Below are 23,581 nucleotides of genomic sequence, written 5' to 3'. Positions count from 1 at the left end.
CGTCCGCCGCTAAGACAAACTCAGCCTAATAATATTTAATCATAACAGCGCTCAGAGCAAAACAACAGCAATCCAATATTCCTCCGCTCTTTTCCTCTTCCGCGCACACTCGTTCTGTGTCAGGTGTGTCAGTTAGCAATAGATTAGAGCTGTGGGACTAGAATAATGTGGTTTAGCACATAATACGATTTCCTGGATTTTAGTGCAGATTACATATCTAGTCTGCATGACCACAGAAGAAGCCTTTAACACAGGTAATTCCATCAGCTTTCATCATGTTTAAAGACACTTTAGGGTTGTGAATTCCAATCGGGCAGACATGGGGCCACTAGGTCTAAACATTTTAAACATTTTTTTTTTTTTTTATTTAGGGGCCAGTTGCATAAAGAGTTGCATTGTGCCCTTATTATGCCATTTCTAGTATTGTCTTTCATGCATTGCTAATACTGTAAATCTTTAGTTATGCTTTATTATTGCCAATTATTGGGTCAAGTCTTTGTGTTAACTTTATTTCTTTCAGTTATATATATATATATATATATATATATATATATATATATATTTATATATATAATTTTTTTTTTTTTTTTTTTTTTTTTTTTTTTTTTTTACTTATTGGTGGCAGTCTTCATTGAATTGAGCTTATTATTATTATTATTATTATTATTATTATTATTATTATTATTATTATTTTAATGTAATATATTTGAAAAAATAAAAATAAATCACTCAAAAACTGAGACACAGAAGCTCAGATCAATGAGGCCTATGATTAAACAGTTCCAAAAAGAAATGAAAACCTGTGCTAAATGAAATAAATCTGTATGCTCAACTCTTAAAATTGGATAAAACCATCCAATCAGATTTCAGCTTGTGTTTTGTATGCGTATGATGGTTTGTGAGTGGGCCGTGGGTGGGACGTCTGAGGCTGAGACTACTTTCTGCATAACAATAGCAGAGTTTCATAAACATTTTCTTGGATCTTTGAGCTGTACCCCATTTCACACTCTTTTCTGTCCTTGCCAACTCGCCTACGTATTAGACTGGTGTTAATTCCCTGGATGGGAAATTTTAAAGCCGGGCTCATGCAGTAATTGCAGTTCCTGATAATCTATAAATCATAGCTGTGAGGTCATCTCATAAACTCTTATCGGCCAGAGATTAAGGAATACTCACATTTGCACCCCTCCTTCTTCCGTTCATCTCATTTTGAGGAATACTAGCCGCTGAAAAAGATTGATTATGCTTTCTTCACAACAACGCATTAGCTCTTAAGATGTAATTTCATCGCGTCCAAATGACGGCAGGGTTATTTGCAACAGAGAGGAGTTATCACACCAAGACTAGAAGATAAAACGGTTAAATGACAATAATAAAAAAAAAAATAATAAAAAAAACATCACTACAGTTATTAAAGCCTTTAAAAGACCCTCTGAAGTCTTTTTTACATGTTCAGATATTTAAAGCCAACATGAAAGTGTTTTTTTTCCAAATGCATTTTTATAGAGGAGATATTTGGTGACATCAGTCAGAAAGTAAAGTTGCATAATTATTTAAAAGATTCTGATTGATCCCACTCACATAACTCAGATTAAGAATGGCATCTTGTTAATGGAAGGTAAATATGGCCAGTTATGATTTCATGTTGCCTTGACACTCTGAAGTGTATAAAACAGTATTTTAGATGTAGTGTAGAGGCTCTTCATGCCACATCATTGCAACATTTGGTTGGGAGGCAGACAGATCATCAACTCGATCCCTCACACAGACAATTTAACGCTTGACTGCCCTCTGAGTTGAGACACATTGGTCTGACTAACAAGCTGGCAGCTCTGTGGCAAAGAACATGACACTGATGATGACTATGCAGGGATCTTTTGTTCTCTTTAAAGCATGATGACATTTCCAGCATTCAGCAAGAGGGATGTTGTCAGGAGCACAATGTTCCTTGTATATTTTTCATTTGTTTCCCTTGTTTGATAAGATTTAATCCCCATGTTTCTTTAGGGTTTAGAGAGACAACAAGCCCCTTTAATAGCTCAAAATACATAATTAACATTGGAGTATTATTTTGATACTAAATAACGTTTTCCCAGACTTGATTTATTTTGTAAATATATACATATACATATATTAGATATATTAATTACATTATATATATATATATATATATATATATATATATATATATATATATATATATATATATATATATATATATATATATATATATATATATGTATATATATGCCTTTAAAAAAAATCTGATTGTTGTAAAACTGAGCCACTTAATTTCTTATGTCTAAGTTTTATTATATTTGAATTAATTTTGTGTCTTTTTTCCATATTTTATATTGTGTTTTGTTTCCAAATTTCATCCAATATACTAGTTTTGCCATTGTTTTGGAATGTGTCAAAACTTTATAAAATTTGAGTTAAAAAAGGATGGTTAAAGCTTCAGTTATCTGTAAAATGGAGAAATATTAAAATAATTGTATTATTTTACCCCAAACATAAATACAGTAAAGTCATTCACTATTGAACGTGATGGTTAAAAGAAAAACAAATGAATAGTAAAGACAAAAGACAGTCAAACACATTCTCCTGTATAATCTTGCTACATGAATAAGTCTAGTTTTTACTCAAATGAAAGGTCTGCGATATTACCATACTGGTGCATAATTTTGGGTTTCGATGCATAAATTCATGCTGTCTATTGCCTGGAGATGGAGAGCAATGTTTCATACAAACAGCAGTTTTCTGCTTCAGAGTGTCTGCAATGAAAAAGAATCATGCATTGTTATTTTGTCCTTGAACGGAACAAAATGGTTTCTGTATAAATCTACAAAATGAGGCTTTTCTGCTCCGAATACATTTAGAGGAAAGGATTTTTGGGGTGTTTTATTGAACAGCAGCTAGCAGCTGTTGTATACATTGTCACAAGGATTATTATAATCATAATTCTGACATGAAGAACCTCACTCGTAGTCGTGGATTTAAAGTAGGGCTTCCACATATGTTAAAACATCGTATGTCTTGTATACCAAACTGCATGTAAATGAAATTTGATGTTGTCATGATAGTCACTTTATCTTGTTTTTTTCAGGCAGTGCATGGAAATCAACACAAGGCAACATTTAGTCAAAAATTTGTGTACGATTGCAATTTGTTTGTGAATACGTTTCACTGATTATTTACCACATTAAAAAAGCAAGCATTCACTTTTTAGAGACAGATTAGAAACCACCTGATGTGAGCAAAACTTTATATTCACAGCCATGGAAAACGATAACGATTACTATAAAGTTTTAATAATCATTTTCATTCTGTGAAGTCCACACCACCCACCATAGGCATGCTTATAAGCTACTACTTAATGAGAATTTGTCCTTAAAAAAAGTGTTACCTATATCTTATTATAATTATGGTTCTTGGTGTGAATAGGGCTTAACTCAGTCTTTGCTTGGCATCAATAGTGATAATTAAGGTCAAATACTATTTTATACAGGAGAAATGCAGTCTGCCTGGAATTCTCTTTTGCTGTGCATAGAACCGTTAAAGTCGGTCAGGAAATATCTTTGGGTAAAACAATACACATAGTGACCTTTCAGGTCATGCAAAAAAATTTAAATTGCAAGTGCATAGCGACTAAAGTGGAACCAATTTGCTTATGTGTGTGTGAATACTGTGGCATATAAAATTAACTTGTATATTTACATTGAGGACATGCATATCCACACTCCCACAGTGTGTTTCACTGAAAGAAAGTTGGCAGTGCTAATTAGAATATATGCTAATGTGAAAGGGTAGTTCAGCCAGAATTAAAATGTATCACTAGTTCCTCACCCATGCTGTTTTTTTTTTTTTTTTTCAAGGTTCATAATGATCACAGCTGTCATGTGACAAGAATGAAATAGACACTGTAAACAGGTCATAGATTTACTATTGTATAATTTCAGAAATCTTAAAATATAGTGCATGAGTCATTCAAACAACCTCTGTGTTTTATTAGCATTATTCATATATTTGTTTGTTTTTTGCATGCTTATTTTACCATGTTTACCATGGAACATGATGTCCTTTATTATTAGGGTGAACTATGCCTTTATTTGTAGTTGAGACTTGTCAAACTCTTGGTTCTGTCGTGTTATTGCACTCAGTAGATTGAAGTCAAGTATCATCTCTGCTATATCCTTTATAGTGGTTATTAAAGATGGTTAAATATTGCTTCCCTCAGGTAATGTGGATTAAATGATGTACTGTAGTGTGTGCAGGTACACTGCAAGCTGAAATTGCAATCGTTATGGAGTGTATGGGGGGAGGTAAGATGGAGAGCTCATGGTAATTACGCTGCTGAAATAACCAGATAGGGTTTTATTACCAAATTTCTCCAGGCGGCAGCTAATGATCAACATGGGAAAAAAAAAAAAAAGATCTGTTCCTCTCAGCTTCTTTTCTCACCATCTCATTCTCTAAAATGTAAACTGTCTGCTAACACGAATGGACCCTGGTTAAAGAGATGATTTTCCCATTTGAAAGTGTTCTCCGGCTACAGTGTTAAGTGTAAATGATGAGCAGGGGAAATGAAAAAATAAATGGCCCAAAAGCTATACTAATCAGCTTTTGTTCACTGTATCACAAGTAGTGACTACTGTCTGTGCTTGTGTTTGCAATGCTAGTAAATGTCTCAAATAGACAAACCCGTTTCCTGGCCGCAAGTGCTCCCCGTGTTTATGAGGTAACGACAGATACAGTGGTCGCTTTTGAGGATCAGCTAAACCACACTGGACTTACTTAAGTTTGCAAGGTTAGTTACACCAAACCATTTGATAGCAAGAAAACCAGATATTAAGGAACATTTAATTATAATTATTATTTTTTTTGTGTGTGTGTGCGTGTATTAATTACTTTTGGATGTATACCTAGTATATATCTTCATGTTAGCAAATGTGATATTGACTTCATACAAAAAGTTCAATAAACAAGATACTAATACTGTGTAGCTTATTATGGACATTTATTATAAGTAGTAGGTTTCTGTTCAGTATCACCAAAAAAAAAAAAAAAAAGTTTAAACCCAAATATCAGTTTAAAACCCATTAATCTTGAAGCATTATGCATGCATTTCTTATTGTAGAGTAAACGCATGCCTCGTGCCACCTCTTTCAGTCTGGATAAATATACTGTAGACTTTAGAAAACAATGGCCAAATGTATGTGTGATAAATTCTGTTGAATCAAAATCTCTTTTTAAAGCTATGCTTTTTGTTTCTATTTAATGATTTTCTCATTTACTATACTAAATTTCCAATTTCCCGTACTATAGTATCCATTTCAGATAAACCCAACCCTAAATTTCACGTAAAATGAAAATAAATTGATCCTTATATGTTAGCCAGACATCTTGTCCAAAATGAACCGAAAGTCTAAGTATATCAGTAAATCTGGTTACACTCACTTGCCTTTACCGCACACACACACACAAACACACACACGCACGCACGCACAAACACACACGCACACTCACACAAACACACACGCACGCACGCACACACACACAGACAGTCATACAGCTTAAGCACTACATCCAGAGCTGGCGTGAATCTTTTCCTCCTGCATACAGCAACACACACACACATATTTGCGTGTGCACATTTGCCTGTTCCCTAGAGGTGTCTGACAGCAGCCAGAGGGCTGCTAAGGGGCCTTAAAATTGGGAATGATGTGGCTGGAACATTTTCTTTCCACTCTTATCTCTCTTTCTCTTTCTTTCTCTCTCTCTCAATTTCTAGCACAGATGTGTACACTCTCCATTCCCACATAATGCCAGTCCTTCAGTGGTTATAGTTTTTCTCATGTCTTTTGGGCAAATATGCATGTGAACCAGCTGCAATGCTTTTAAACAGCACGTCTGTGCGTGCGTGTTCGAGTGGCTTCACGAGCATATGTTTGAAGTGAATCCATGCCCCCCAGTCAGCTGAACTGAAATCAGCCTAATTAAATGACAAAAGGAGGACAGGCGGTCTTCTCTTTCACAGCTTCCCGCTATTCTGCCTGATGCACAGTTGTTCTGGCAGTACAGCTCTCTTGAATTACACGCAATCACCAATAGACTTTATGAATCACTTAAAGGGGCCTAAATCTAAATTTTCGTTGCATGCTCTTTTATTGTAAAGTCCACTTACAATCCATTATTTGATGCATCTGAAACAATCCTTGACTTGACAGGCAGCTTCCCATTAATGATTTAGAACACTAGTGAGCTTTACAGATGACCTAGGAAATATTTACACAAAGAAATGTATATGAACAATTGACATTTAAGAAAGAATTATTTAAAGTACTCAGTCAAAAACCATACGTATGATTCTCTCCATCCGCACCAAACCACACAAACAGGATTGTGAGATATCAAAACAGCGATGGATACATTCAGATTACATTTGTACTGTGCATTTATGCTAGAGTATAAATATGGAATTGTTGCAAAGTAAGTTACTTATCAAATATCATGCAATTTTTGGATGAAGGAATGTTTTTGCTTTTGTATTTCTCTGTTTTCTAAAATGCAAAAATGCTCCGATTTGGTATATGCTAAAAAGCCATTCATGTCGTATGTTGTCAGAAGCTTTGTCTTCTGTTAATAGATCCAACATCCTAACAGTGACCCATTTTGCAGCTTAGTTACCATAAATGAGAAAATACATTCAAAAAGAGCTAGGAAAATATTTATTTATTTATTTATTTATTTATTTATTTTTTTTTATTAATTTTCTGCAGTATCCCTCAAAACCCCCTAAGGTTTAGTGAACTCCCATTTGGGAAACCCCACAATAAAGAATGTATCTGTAAATGATAGATTACGTGCTCACGCAGATGTACAGGGTAATTGGCTCATTCATAAGAGGCAGGAGGTGAAGCTGTTTTATGAAATGATGCATCTGCATACAGCATCAGGTGTTGGCCCGGCGCTCAGTTCATCAATATGTGTGTCAGCAGTGAGAGACGCAGCTGTATGCAGGGTAATGTAGTCCGTTCCCCAGCCAGGAGCACAGATTACACATGAGGGAAGAGAGAAGGCTGGAATTAGTTTATTCTTGAAAATGAGCAGATGATCCCAGCCTGTGTGTTAGACGGACAACGCTATCATGCGACCACCTGCATTCAGACTCTCTAAGACGTCAGTGCATCATAAAATATGCATGTGCATGTGTTTTGTATGGTTTTATTTTACTGATGTTAATGGTGCACTAGTGATGCAAAGAACCACTGAAGAACGTTTACTGGTGGCTTTTTAGATTTTCATCTCTTTGGCATTCAGCATTCTGATGGAAGATATTGACTTGGCGTGAACTCGTCGTTTCTCACGCGGAGCTCTGTGTGAATGATATCCATATAATACCAGGAATCTAGCTTGTTTGCATAATCCATTTGCGTAATTGCAGCATTAGTGATCTAAGAAGCCTAATTGCATTCATATAGGCGGCGACTGACTAGGCTGATTATAATCGATTTTACTGGTGAAATGAGCAGGTAAAGGAATATGAGAGCATGAGCTGAAAAATGTGAGAATATAGTTTCAGTTACTAAGGTGTAGGTCAAAATGACAGATGTTGCAGAAAAGCCTAAAACAATGTCTGGATTTTCTTTAAAGCCCTAGATTATGTGACAAAGGCAGTTTTTATTTACTTGTTTATTTATTTTTGTTTTTGTTTAGCTTAGAATAATAATAATAATAATAATTATAATTATAATAATAATTATATATATATATATATATATATATATATATATATATATATATATATATATATATATATATATATATATATATATATATATATATATATATATATATATATAATGTATGTGTATGTGTGTGTAGTTGTTTTTGTTGTTAATCTACTGATTAATTTTTATCCACATACATGTTAAACCATAAATAAATAATTAATAATATTATTTTAAAAAGTGATTTTAAAAGTAAACACATTCTTTAAAACTATTTTGTAACATTTTATAGATAATGTGGAAATTTATTAATTCAGTATGATTATCAGCACAGCCAAAAAAAAAAAAAAAAAAAACAACAAAAAAAAAAAAAACAATATTTTACAGCTCCATCTCTGCAAATGTCTACTAAAAGGGCTTTATGTTCATGTAGTGAAGGAAATTTGATTCATTGATCCATTTTATTTGCTTTAAAGTGATCGTTTATGATTAAGTACAAAGCATTCGGTTGCACTTCTCTGCGTTAAAAGCAGGAAATCTGGACATTTTGAGGAAAATGAATCACAACAGTAATGTATCTCACCTAATGCACCTTTTGATTGCATTTTGTTGCACTGAAAGGTTTTTGAGAAAAAGAGAAAAGCAGCTTGCTCGGTTTATACTAAAATGACCATTACAACATAATTCCCAACTTCCTATAAGCTTTAGAATTCAGGATGGCCTTATTCTATCCTTCAGACAGACCTTCAATCCCAAAATTGAGAATATTATCGGTGAAAATAACTTCTCGCTGGGCTTTGGCCATTATGCCTGCTTGCAACAGGAAACAGCGAGTTTTGGACTCTCACATCTGAAGATCCCCTACCTTTTATATATTTGCCGTAAGGGGGATGATGATTTGCTACTGATAACAAGAAAGAGCCGGCAGGTGTTACTCTGAAAGATGGAGTGTCAGACTCCAAAATAGGTGAGGCGGAGAGGGACAGAGCAGGAGGCATTTCTTGTTGAAATGTACTATGGGTAATATTCTCACTTTTGACTAATAGTCATATACAGAGGAAATGCAGGCTTTCTCCAGACCTCTATTGCTTGACATAAAAGCCGTTTTACTGCGGCTTTCTTTCATCTGTGTCTTGGGAGTGCTGTGCCTCCACGGCCCGAGAAAGCCTTGCTTAATCACTTTTAATGGCGGTGGGGTTTACAGTCTACTTATGGAAATATCAATACCTGCAGCTTTATGAGAAAGCCGTTTTATCAAGCACATTTGTATGACTGTACACTCGTTTAACTCGCCTCTTTGTCTTGGCCTTTACAAATTGATATTGTAGCTCTTTGAAACGACGTACAGTCAAACTTTCACCCTCACAACCTCAAAACGTGAGTGTGGGAAGAGCATCAGTCATGTTTTATGAGTGCAAAAACGACAGATTTATTGCAGGTTTACATTTGAAGAAGAGTTTCAGCTGTTCAGAAAAGTGTGTAGGTTTAATAGATTTTTCAGAGACATGATATCACCCTGTTATGTCAATCTCGTCTGGTTTCGTTTTGCATTTTGGATGAATACCAGTAAAAGTAGCATAAACGAATCTTTGCACATTAGATGTCTTGTGGAAAAATCTCCATTTAAAAATGAAATGCAAGCTTTTCGGTCACATTTTGGACCTTATGCGAATCATTCGGCCAGACGCATAATTACCTTCGCCAAATGCAATGCAGTCCTGCTAACAAGTTTCAGCCTTCCATTTGAATTTCAGCATCGACTTCATTGTGCTTTACTTGTCTTTTGATTTGGAAAAGAGAGAGAAAACGAAATGAACCCCCACAGTGATTTGATTTAATTTACTGGGAAATATTCCTTGTAAGCTGCATGGTGAATCTGGAGAGGTGGAGGGACTAATGCATTTGAAATGATCACCTGCGTTTGAACATTTTGAAGTCGTTCTCTTTTCATTTCTCAGTGTCTGGGAATAAAATAACCTGTACAGTTTCATCCTCATGTCACTTTGTTTTGGCTTGACTGTAGTTAGCGTTAACGTTAATATCCTTCACTTCAAGTGCAGCCTACACAGCCGCAAATTAGCAAACCAGTGGGTTAAGTGTCTGGCAGAGCTTTCAATTTTCACTACTTTATAAGCATATTTTGCTGAAAACTATTTACAAAAAAAAAAAAAAAAAAAAAAAATATATATATATATATATATATATATATATATATATATATATAATAAAATAAAAAATCTGTAAAGTGGGTATTAATAAACTGAGGCATAGCTTAGCATGTAAAACTATGCGTTTGAACTTCAGTTACTTTTGCTGGGAAAGCAACAGCATTGTGACGGTTCCTCAGCATAACATTGTGATAACACAGACTCCGTTCAACTTTCAGTAAAAATGTACACTTAAAGCTGTCACCCTTTCAAAATGTACTTTTTCTCAAGCAACACATTTTAAGTTATAAAACGTAATGACATTTGCCCTAACATTTATATATTATAACGTGTATGACAAACTGAGCAATGCAAGGATTTAGCCATTACAGACGAACATTTAGAATATTAATGGTAAGAGAACCGAACGGCTTAACAAAAATGTTAAATGTCAGCGTGTAACTCCTTCAGCATTTGTGCTACAAATGATGCCTCGAAATGTAAGGCTTGTTGAGAAGAGCGGTGCTGTTATTTCAGACTCGTTTCATTTCTTCTATTTATGGGGCAGCTGTGGACTAATGGTTAGAGAGCCGGACTAGTAACCAGAAGCTTGCTGGTTCAAGTCTCGGTGCTGGCAGTTGTAGGTGGGAAAGAGTGAATGAACCCATTAAACCCTCAATACCCATGACTGAAGTGCCCTTGAGCAAGGGACTGAACCCCAGATGCTCCCCGGCCGCAGGATCTATAGCTGCCCACTGCTCCGGGTGTGTGTTCACTTCTCACTGCTGTGTGTGTGCATTGAGAGGGTTTAAATGCAGAGCACCAAAGCCACTCCTCAAGAACATAAGACAAAATTGTGCAGATATATTTTATATATTGTATGCATTTCTCTCATATCACTCTGTGGTTTCTTTCTTCTCACATAATAGCACATTTTTACTTAAATCAATATTCCATGTCTATTTATTTATTTATTTGGTAAGTAGCTGCATAATAAGCAGTATAATGTACATTCAGTCGGTCATTATCTCCAAATAAAGCCCTTCAGGGTAGCTGACTGCACACCATATGTTATAATGTGACATTTGTAATGTCTGCTGCCAAATATAGGGAAGATTATAAACCACCACGGCAGAAGTTAAAGTCAAAATGTTGCTTTGTTGATTTATTTCTTGTTGTCTGTAAGTGTTTTTGCCTGTTGCCAGTGTTTTCATCAAAGACATTTGTATCGAGCGGCTCTCCATCGCCGATGCCAGTGGCCTTGAGATAGTGAGTCGTCGTGGGGTCACCCTGAGCATCACATTTATAGAGCCTGACGTAATGTTGGCACGAGCGCTGGGACCATTTGTTCTCTGTGGATGGGTGTGTGCCAGCCAGAGCTCTGGTAATGGGCTGGGTGGCAGACGGAGACGCTGGGTGCATGAGCACTTGAGTATTTTTCCATTCTGACTGAAGCAACGATTGTGTCCCAACAAAAGCTGGACGTGGACCGGCAGTGTTGTCATAAAGATCTCCTTTCACAGAATTCTATTCAGTCATTTACAGCGATGACGTGATTGCTGTATCAGTTTAACACTGGTTTACCCTTGTGTGTGTCCTGATGTTGAGGAATGACTGACCATTGCTAACATAAACTGTGGCGTTAGCTCAGCGTTTGTTGTTGTTGTTGTTTGTTTGTTTGTTTTAAGTATGGCTTTACCAATTACACAATGTTGCATGATAGGGCATCACTTTCCTGTTTGTGTCATATTGTTTTGCATTAAAATGAGGCAATAATCAAACTAAAATGTGTTTTCTCTCTCAAGTGTCAATTTAGTTAAATGGTTCATTTGGCCTGTTCATTTCAGTTAAATGATTCACTTGAAGAGTCAGAGTGTTTCCAGATCGATTGACTGATTGATTAATTTTACAACGTTTACTAAATGTTGTTAAATATAGATGTTTAAGACTATAAATTAGAATGTAGGTTAATTAAATGAAATCAAAGTTTGTATATGTTAAGGTTTTGATGGCTCTCTTCTTTTTCTTCTTTTTCTTTTTCTTTTTATTATTATTATTATTATTATTATTATTATTATTATTATTATTATTATTATTATTATTAGTATTAGTATTATTATTATTATTAATTTAGAATAATACTAACACAGTAGTTAGCTGTTGTGCCAACATAATTATATGTTAAGTCAAATATTGTGATCAGGACCTTGACATTAAAGCAGAATTGACTATGTTTTACATTTTTGAATTCAATTTAATTTAGATTGTGTAAGTGTCAAGGTAGAATATCTTCCCAGAACACAACAACAACAACAACAACAACAACAACAATAACAATAATAATAATAAATATGTTGTGCCATTGTGAAGCAGTTTGGATTATTAATGATTATGAAATGTAATTAATATTTATTTTATATATATAATTAAATACATAAATATTAATTTGTTAATTTGTAATGAAATATTTACAAAATTTAATCAAACATTGCTGTTCATGACTATAACTTGGGGTTTAGGGTAATTTTATTTATTGTACATTAATGTTTCATTGACATTTTAATTGAAATATTATTCCGTATGACTAAATAAATAATCTTGAATACAGTAGTTTGTTGTCATGAAAACAAAATTCTGTTTTATGGGTAATAACAAAGAGGGTGAATAAGACCCTGGGACAAAGCAGGGAATTTGTATAATAATAAAGGAATTAGTAAGTAAGTAAATAAATGTCAACACCATTATTTATATTAAATATATGGATTTTTTTTTTCTTTTTATTTATTTATTTTATTTATTGGTCTGTCTATCTATCTATCTATCTATCTATCTATCTATCTATCTATCTATCTATCTATCTATCTATCTATCTATCTATCTATCTATCTATCTATATATGTGTGTGTGTGTGTGTGTGTGGGCATGTTTTTGTGACATATCAGGACACAACTCTGTATAATGAAATGGGTATGACACAGGTATTACAAGGAGAGGGTGACTTATGAGGACATAACCCATGTCCCCATTTTTCAAAATGCTTATAAATCATACAGAATGAGTTTTTTGAGAAAGTAAAAATGCACAAAGTTTCCTGTGAGGGTTAGGGTTAGGGGTAGGGTTGGTGAATGGCGATAGAATATACAGTTTCTACATTATAAAAACCATTACGCCTATGGGATGTCCCCACTTTTCACAAAAACAAACATGTGTGTGTGTTTGTGTTTGTGTGTGTTCATTTTGTCATTTATATTTCAAATAGGCAGCTTGTCTGTAGTTTAACTGTTTTAAATAATGTGTTGCTTGTGGTTTGGCAACCTATAGTCTCAGTCATCCTCTCCAAACCACATAGAATTAAATTGATTCTTCATTTGTGCTGTCTGTAGCAGTGTTAGTGTGCTTCATCAGTTTGGAAATGTGTGCTGTAAACGACCAGCACGATGACTTATTATTCGCTACATACGATGAGAGTTAACAAACTGAGATCAGTATGTCACCAATGCAATGCTCGTGCACTACTATAAGGGTGTCAGTGTGTTTCTACATGCTCTTTATTAGCTGTTTATTGGAATAAACTTAATGAACCTTACCCTTGGCTTGACTGTTAAGTTCTTGTCGTACTGGAGCTAGGGACAATCTGATCACTACACAGTCTGTACAGCACTCCAACACCTTCTGTCAACTGCGAAGTGTGCATCTGCTGCCATATGTGAGAGTGTGTGGATATGCATTTCAGATGTTATCATTGTTTGCACACTATAGTCCTTGCTTATAAAAAAAGCAGCAGGGAATTCATTGTAAATTAATAGTTAAATGCATATATTGTTGCATGAAACTAAATGCATAACAATGCATTTAAATTTTATTAACATAAAAATATATCTGCCTTGTTTTATGAAACTCGAGGACTTGGTTAGTTAGCTCCGCTGAGCAAGTGCAGTTGAGTTGAATGAGAAGGCTAACAGATAGCTTCCTTTATTATCGACCTTGCTGGTGGTAACTAAACTAAATAGCTTTTGTCAATAAATAATGTAACGTTTAATTGTGACCCAGAGCCGTAGAACACCAACACATGCTTAAGAGAGAGTTAACCATTCTTCAACAACTCTTAAAGCCAGATTTAAAATAATAATAATAGCATTAAAAAATAATAATAGCAAAAATACAAATAAAAATAAAATTCATCTATTTTATTTGGTTTCAGTTCATTTCGTACTATTTTTCCTTTTCACACATAAATAAATAAATAAATAAATAAATAAATAAATACATTAGAATAAGGTGTTGGAAACTAAGAAAATAGAAAACAAAAACATCAGCATGAGCTCCCACATTAATATTTTCATAGCCTTGTGAAATGATTTTGTTAGTGAGTTATTCATGCAATAATCCATCTGGAATCATCATCTGAAATTATCCATCTAACTGTTCATTTACCAAAGCAATAATCAGTTCACACATGAGCAATTACTGCAACAATTTCAGTGACATCTCTATTATTATCAAGAGACAATGAGAGACTCAGGTGTTAGTCGAGTCCATGCCTGTAGATTTCTGGACAGAGGTTACATTAATTATGTGCGTTCTTAATAAATATATTATGAATGGCTAAGTCTGAGATAATGGAAAGGAGAGATTTGAGGGGTCATACCATTTGACATTTAACAACCTAAACTGATCTTGGGTCAAAGAATATCTGATAAGTTTTTAGGGATGTTTAAGGTCTTTAAGAGAACTTAAGGCTGATGATACAGATGATGCTTCTGTAAGCGAATCATCTAATTAACTGTTAACAGATCTCAAATTTACTAATAATAACTTCTTGACGAAAAGAGCCTGCAACTGTTTAATTATTGTTATGGCTTCTCTATTCATTTCAAGAGAGGTGCAAGTGAACAAACTCAAACATTTTATGAATAGGAGATATGTCAAGCACAATGTAACACATGTGGCATGATATTTCCTAAGCTTCCTGCGTGCGCTATTGTATCGAAGCCTGAGCTGCCTGGCGCATTTGATGAAAAAGACCACGCAGCACAGCTAATTTTCTAGGAAATCATCTGAAAAAAATAAATTAAATAAATGACCCAAACTGAGATACTGAACAACAGCAAGCATTTCAAGGTTTTTTATAGCTCTTTTTTTTTTCAAAAGGGTGATAGAGTTGGATTCCGTTTAGTCGCTGCATCTGAGAGTGATCGTTATTCATGAAAGAATGCATCAGTCATGCCACTTATTTGTAAACATGATATTTGGGGTGGGGGGTATTGGTGGGGTGGAAGGACGACCAGAACAAAGGAAAGAATATGTTTCCTAATGACACAGCTCCGCTTCCATGTTCCCTTTTTAATCAAAGTGTAGCTGGAGTGTTGCTTCCTCTGGCTTCTGATTGTATTCATCTTGGATGCCATAACCTTGACGTCAACTTAAGAACACTGCGGATAAGGAATATTACCCAGGGATCCTTTGATTGTGAGAATGTTTAATCAATGTCCATGGGGGCGTGAAAAAAAGACTTTCACATTTGCCTCTTCTCAAACAGACTTAAACCTACAGGTCAGATTTCCCAGATCATAAATCAGTTGGAAAATCGGTAAAAGTGATAATTATGTTCAGATTCATGGAGACAAACAGCATGACACATGAGCAGGAGAGCTGTTAGTTGCTAGATTTTTGTTGTTGTTTTTTGGGGGTTCTCATTCTGTACACTCATGGTGCTCATTTAAAGATGACATGAAATTACATCCTATCAACTTCTGGTATATAATGTGACATTCAGATCCTTTATTTGCATTTTCACTTTCAGCACTGGAATTCACAGCAATATAAGTGAATGCACACTAGCAAATTATGTTAGTTATGATTTCATGTTGACTTAAATGCCTTTAAATTGATATAACCAGACAGAATGGGCAGGTATTCCAAATATCCACATTGCCTTAGATCCATCTCAGCTGGAGCACCTCCGATTTGTTTCGTCCAGCCCAGCACAGCAGGTCCACACGGCAGGTCGATGCACAATGGATATCAGGCGTCTGTTTGAGACAGGTCTCGTGGAGCATCAATTTGCATGTTAATGGAAGATGCAACCCTGTCAGCGGAATGGAAATCACAAATGAAGGGACAAAATGAGAAGAGAACAGAGCAAGAGTAATTTAGTTAACATGGCTGGAGCAGAGGGTCATTCGACATGATCAATCTCACTCTGGGTTTGAAATGATTTCATTAAGACAGAGAGGAAGCTGGGAAATAGGTTTGAAATGCATTGATCGAAGAGGCGGGGGGGGGGGGGGGGGGGATTTATATCACCGTGGTGACCTAATATTTCCCAGGTTCGACTGAATATATGAAACATTTCTTGATAAATGTAATTTTTGTAATTCCATTATTGTTACTGTTTTTACTTAGTAGCCAGCATGTAAACAACTGCTAATTCACAAGAAATTAAGATAATCAGATAATAACAACATAATCAGATTCCAGAAATTAAGTACTTGTAATCAGATTACATTAAATTTTAATATAGTTGTAATTAGACTACAGTTCATTTTTATTACATGACTACATATTATTTAAACAATGGCAATACAAATAAATAAATAAATAAATCTTCCTAATTATTATTTTTTCATTTTTTAAATATTCCTTTCTAAAATAGCCTACTGCTTATATACATTAAGAAATTCTTCCAGTTTGCGACATTCACCCAAAAACCATTCACCATAACCATAATATGGTAATGCAAGATGTTCCTAAATCAGTGTAATAAAGTAGTTGCACCAAAAAGTAGTCTGATTACATTACATCAATTATGTGATGATGTAACGCATTTCATTACTAACTATATATAGTTTTGTAGCAACATGTTCCAGCCATATCTCGACATGAATATCAGGTATTCACACAGAAGACCCCAGCAAACTCCCACAACAAAACACAAAGGAACTCAGAACCCCCTTAGAAACCATTTAGCAACATATTCTAGCCATATTTTGGCACCAGAATATCATTAAGACAACCAAAACACCCTACCAAAGCAACTTGCTTAAAAAAAAAAAAAATCAGATCACATCAGCAACCACTCACAACATTCAGTAGCTTTCTGCCAGAGATTTTTGCAGTGGAAAGCACCACTCACAATTCCTTCAGCAAATGTAAAACCCTTTCTCTATTTTTCACTTTAACCATGGTCACTGAGCACAGCACTTTATATGCAGACTACATGATTAACCTCAGGTGCTTGATGTACAGCCTTTTGAACAAGAAACTCATAATATAAGAAATAATAATAATAATGATAAGTCCTTACATTTATATAGCACTTTCCTAAGCACTCAAAGCGTTAACATTGTCAGGGGGTATCTCCTCATCCTCCATAAAGGAAAAGCATTTCATCAGTGGATTTTGAGGGTGAAACTGTTTTCTTCTGTGAAGTCTGTTTCCTTTATTTCTCTATCTTTCTTCATTTCCTGTGGTGCACAAGAGTTGTCTGTCAAAAATCAGAAAATCCTCTCAAATTCACCATAAAGTTACTGTGGTTTGAAAGCTCTCACACACATAATACACTGTTAGAAGGGGGAAATGTGGGGCAAGTTCAAACACCGACACATGCTCTCTCTCGCTCTCTCTCTCTCTCTCTCCCTGCTCTGCTCTGCTCTCGTTCTCAGCGCCCTCTCTCTTTCCAATCTCATTTGTGAAATTCATTTTCCTGTCACCGTGACTCAGTCTCTAATTCATCCCTCATGATTCCTCATGTCAGTCCCATAATGCCATGCTCCTATGCCTCCTCAGAGACCATTAGAGGAGTGATGGGGATGGACTGTGTCTAGCTCAGTGACGTGCAGGTGGTTTGTGGGGAAGGGGAAAGCAAGGACTCACAGATCATCAGTGTACTGTCTAATGCATATTGTAGACAAAATTGCCTTTTCCAAATTGGTAAGCTCCAATCTGATTGGCTGGGTTCATGCAATTACTGGGAGTCATGGTGCAGAGGTTGTATTATTCTGCCAAGAAATATAGTCGTGTTTATATGAAGATTTACTGGATCTGTTTTGTGACATTGGAACTGGACTGTTTTTACTAGTTATAAAGAAGCAGTTTATTTTTATTTTTATTTTTTTTGCAAGAAGTTTGCTCTACATTAATCAAAACAACATTAAAGACATTAATAATGTGCCAGAGGATTCCTTTTTTTTATTTTTTATACATATCTATTTTTATTGAGAAGCAAACTTTTTTTTGAGCAGCGAATCAGCACATTAAAATGATTTCAGAAAAATGGAATAATGATGTTGACAATTCAGATTTGCAATACAGTATTTTTGATATATCCAACCTTGGTGAGCATAAGATACTTTCTTATAATATTTACTTACTAATTTGTTGTCTGATAACTGGAGCTTGAGATTCTGAGGTGGCATTAAGCCATTAATTTTACATGAAATATTGCAAAGATTAATAAAGAATATTCAATGACCCACCTGCATATTCCAATTTATTATAAAGACAAGAGCTCTGGTGGCACTGTATTAATACAACAGACATGTGATACCAGCAGCACGACCAGGACATAATACCGTTTCCTCCAGTGGTTCAGAGGAGGTATTGCAGCAGTAATTAAACCATTTTGACTCCATCTGGAAGATTATAAACGCTGAATGCCTACAGGAGCCTGAAAATTACAGAGTGGCAGCCCAAAAAATAACAAACTCTTTCAACATCACCATTATGTTGTAATAAACACATATGTCTGAATGCGAGGAGGCTGTTCTATTCTTCAGTTCATTTATTTTCTCTTGATAACAGACGGAGTGACAGGTCTCCCTCCAGGGATAAATATTTAAATTCATGTGGAAATAGGGCTGGCTTCTATAAATGGCATGAGCATACAGTGTGCCTTGAGAAAAAAATAAAAATAAATCTGTGAACGTCAGCGTGCATAGTGGATTCATTATTATTAGTTGCTGATGTGATCGTTGCTGCATTATTCCACATTTTTATCACACGTTATGGATGTAAATCAGACTTTGTGTCATTATTTACATTGCATGCACTCACACAAACATGTCAGAGTGATGGAAATATCGATTCTGGCCTCTTGTTCGGGAGCAGGTATGGAGCTTTAGTCCTGATGAGGGATGAGGGCCGAGTCTAACGCTGGTTTATGGGACGCTGAAGCACCAAATGGCCCATGTTATTAGTCTGATGACGAGAGGAATAGGGCTGCCATGTTAGGAATAGATTAACTCCAGAGGACGGTTGGTCATGGAGAATTGCTTCTTTTTAGCTCTATTTCCATAAAAAAAAAAAAAATCATAGAACCCAAAAAAAAAAAAAAAAAAATTGGTGTACTTGCATGTTAAAAGTAAAAAGTACTGTTTTATGACCGTTTATTTTGTAATTTTAAATTTAAATTATTCTTTTATATTTAATAATTTAATGTTTATATATTCCTACCGCTCAAAATATGTAGGGGGAAGGGGACTTATCATACATTAAATAAATAAATAAATAGACATCAAAGAGGAATATGTTTAGGGATATGTTATGTAAACAGTAGTTAAAACTGCTTCAGTAGTAGCAGGATGTATAGGAATTCATCTGTTAATTTAACGTTATATTTAATTTTAAAGGGGACAAATGATGTGATTTGAGTTATTCCTTTCTCTTTGGAGTGTTACAAGCTCTTAGTGCATGAAGAAGATCTGTGAAGTTCCAAAGACTAAAGTCTCAAATCCAAAGAGATATTATTATTATTTTTTTTTTCAGTTAAGACTCTTCCATGCCCCCCAAGACGCTGTGTGTATCTAGGAGAAAGCAGTCTTGCTCGACGCGTGCGTGCGTGTGTATGTGTGTGTGTGAGAGAGAGAGAGAGATGGTCACACAGTGGAGTCAGCTGTCTTCACTGTCCGAGGTTTGTGTACCTCAAACACAGACGAGCTTCATCACTGTGTCTGTCACACCGCTCTGTTCCTCTTTAAGGCTTGAACTGATGATAAAACTAAGGACGTTATTAACTGTCTATACATTTATTTGGAAAGATGAAGCTCACGATTATGGATATTTCCAACAAGTGCTTGCAGTGTTCAGCCAATCACAATCACAATCAGAGCAGACTGCGCTTGTCAGAAGGAGGGACTTTGTAGAAAACGACGTGTTTGAGAGATAGAGGACCTACAATAATGTACAGTATTTCAACATTAAAGCATGTCAACATACTCTGATACACCAAACACACTAAATACTGATATTTAAAAAAGCAACATATGACCCCTTTGATACCTTGAGAGTGTGATACACAAATGTGGGCATGGTCATCATAAAGTGGCTTCAAACAACTCAGACTTTTATACAATATTTAATTTACAAATAACTGACAGTAGACACAAAAATGTGATTTTTATTTGTAATAATAAATCCTAAAATTTAGTGTTTAAGAACTTACTTCTCATGCCATCAGTCGCGCCATGAGACACCTTGAGGGAATTCACTGGAAACTCGCTCTAACTGAATCAGTTGAATAAATGAGTCCTTGATTCGAGAACCGCTCTGATCAGTCCAATTTGTGCGCTTCGAGAAGTGATATAACAGGTTAATTGAAAATAAGCAACTCGTGTTGAAGTGGATGATGGTTTCTCCATTTCAAAATAATAAGAAACTACATGTTTTAAGAAAAGCAGTGTAGTATGCTTTTAGGTAAAAAAAATAATCATTCAGATACTTAAAAAAAAAAAAAAAAAAAAGTAAAGAAACAAGTAAAATGTTTTGTTACTGTCCACCACTTGTAGAAACAAACACTGAACGAATCCCAGTTCAATTCTATCTATTAAAAACACAACTGGAATCAAAGCTATTGCACAGCCTCCCCCGATATTTAAACATTTGAACACAATTAGTAAATCAGTAAAGACGCTTGCGAAACTATGCATTGTAATAACATCTATACCAATACTGCAGCACCAGTTAAACAATGGGACAAAGACCTCTAGATCAACACTAACACTAATATCCAGGTAATTTAGTGTAACATTCATTACACATTGCAATATGTTTAAAATGGGCGTTTCTGACAGATGTACCAAATGCAATTTAAATACACAACTAATTTCCTTTAGATTGCAATCCCTGCTCAAGAGAATCCAAGTTTGATTGATCCTTGATCCATGAACTGACAAGAGCAACAATCATTGAGAATGTTGGCATGTCTTCTTGTTTTGTGTTGCATCTCACTGTGTTCTGATTATGTTGATATATGCTTTTTGTCATCAGTCCTTTGTCTCAATGTATTTTAAAGTGATGCCATGAATATCCCTTGATTCTGCGATTCTTCCATTTCCTGTGGTAACTCTGGCAGTCACTTATGCCTTATCACACCAATTATGTAGAGACATGGCGCTTTGGCTTTTCCTCATAAGACACTCATCTTTTCCCTGTTTATTTATTCATCGGCTCCGTCCAGCTACGGCATGTGGCCGTCTTTCATAACACTTTATACGTTTCTCGCAAACACAAATCATCAATCTCTGATCTCACTCTACGACGCATTTTTCAAAGCCCTTTGTTCATTGTAGGAAATGTTAGAAATGTTAGAAGTTACAGTGAAAATTAGAGGCAGAATTGAAACCCTAGCACTCCAAACAGTATTGTATTACACAGAGCGTATGAATAATAGATACCTTGTGTCCGGGATTTGCAGAGTGGTGTTAAAATGAAAGTGTGTTTTCAACAGAACCGTATAATATTACAGCATTATGGAAGTGTTTTGCCTGAATGCAGGTCGTAACGACGTGTTTAATGTTGGTTTGTATTCAGGAAGCTTTTTTTTTTTGTTGTTGTTTGATTGTTGGTGTGACAGATGTGAGTGACATAAGGAAATGAAAGGATATTCAGTGTGTTGCTGAACCAGAGCTCTTCTGTGTAGAAATGAGGTGCTTGAGTTAATCTCACACCACTTTATATTTAGCAGTTCAAGCTGCTTTCAAATCAACTTTAGGCCCAATTTTTATCACTCAGCAGCTGGTGGGGAGCGCGGAGCTTTTAAGCTGGACTGAGAACAGTGCATCCAGTTGTCTGGGATAACAGTGCAAGACACAGTCTAGTCAAATGCTAAAATAAATAAATAAATAAAAACATAATTTTTGCTTTTAACACTGATCTTTTCAACCTGAAAAAAAAATAAAAAAAGTTATCAGCTTACGTTCAGTCATTTGGAGAGGACCAAACAATACTTTATAATATTTTACAATACTTATAAGAGCACATTTTGTCAATAATTGACAATTAGCAGTTGTTCATTTTATTTTATTTTATTTTATTTTAATTCAGTGAATTAATCTTATGCAACTATCATTATTATGATGATTATTATTATTATTATTATTAGTAGTAGTGGTATCTTCATAATCATCATCATTATCATCTATCATTATTGCTGTTGATATTGTTGTTGTTGTTGTTGTTGTTGTTGTTGTTGATATTGTTATATAAAATTAATGGTGGTTAATTTAATGACTGGCAATACCATTAATTAATGATATTAGTAATAAATAATATTATTATCAACAACAATAATAATAATAATAATAATAATAATAATAATAATAATAATAATAATAATCATCATCATCATCTTCACCATCATCATCATCATCATCATCATTGCATCATTTACTGGGCTAGAATAACAGCAATATTTGGCACACTACTTCTGATGTCAGTATTCAAATCTACACCCATGTACAATACATATTGTGCAAATGCTTTCAAAATGCTTTTTTTTTTTTTACTGTTGTCTCTCAGCATGAGGCATTTGTTTGCAAGAACATGATATAAATAGGATCCAATGTTGCATAAAACTTTAATGAAGCTTTATTGAAGCTGCTGTTTCTTTTCATATAACATTGGTGGGACTATAATAGTTATTATTTTATGTTTGTTCTGTCCAAGAAGGATTAAATATACACACAGATGGGCTTGGTGTAAATACTAAATGACTCTTTGAGGATTATCTTCATTATCTTCTTGATCATGTTTGACAATGCAGTTGAGCTGATGATACCACATGGATTCCCACAATGCACCCTGTGTTCTGATGTGGGTGCAATGTCAGTGTTTTTTCCCAGTGCTTTTTTTAAAGTCAAATATATGAATGGTATACAACTGAGAGTTTGCAATTGCAAGCTCAATGGGAGTGTTCTCAATGACAGTAAATATATGTTTCAGAGTAACATTTTATTGTATTATATATTGTTTGCTTTATTGGATTCTTAATTATTGTAGTATTTATTTGTAATGGTTGTATTAATTTCTAACTATTTTCCTCTAATGCAGTCTGTTTTGGGCTGGTTTGGAAGAGGGTGATGTAAAATGTAAAAGTGTTGTAAGTGTTGTACAAATTGCATTCATTCTTAAAATAAATAAATAAATAAATCTGCAGTCTCACACTGAATGACTTCAATTTGCTTTGGCACTGATTTCAATGTGAAGTTAAAACTATATTATTCAATATTTATTGGCATATTACAGACTTTATTCTGGGTAAATAATAACAATAATAAGGTTATAAATTAAATTAAATTAAATTATTATTCTTTTTTTTTTCCTGGAAAGCTTGTGTTGGTGATATAATACATCTATCCATATCTATATTTTGTATATTTTGACATATATTTGTTCAGTATGTGTCACAGGTCTATACTTTGAAAGTTA

The 23,581-nt window shown here is 34.7% G+C and overlaps 2 protein-coding genes across 4 annotated transcripts in view; one reads left to right on the top strand and one right to left on the bottom strand.

The window, feature by feature from the left end:
- LOC127959601 (protein unc-50 homolog) overlaps nt 1-23,581 on the bottom strand; it is a 922,469-nt gene that overhangs the window by 623,433 nt on the left and 275,455 nt on the right. The gene's annotated exons all lie outside the window — the stretch shown is intronic.
- Nucleotides 1-23,581, top strand: part of LOC127959591 (protocadherin-9) — a 257,971-nt gene that overhangs the window by 232,225 nt on the left and 2,165 nt on the right. The gene's annotated exons all lie outside the window — the stretch shown is intronic.

This window comes from Carassius gibelio, chromosome B6 (genome assembly GCF_023724105.1).
Source record: "Carassius gibelio isolate Cgi1373 ecotype wild population from Czech Republic chromosome B6, carGib1.2-hapl.c, whole genome shotgun sequence".
NCBI classification, from domain to species: domain Eukaryota; kingdom Metazoa; phylum Chordata; class Actinopteri; order Cypriniformes; family Cyprinidae; genus Carassius; species Carassius gibelio.
This window is presented reverse-complemented; position numbering and strand designations above follow the sequence as displayed.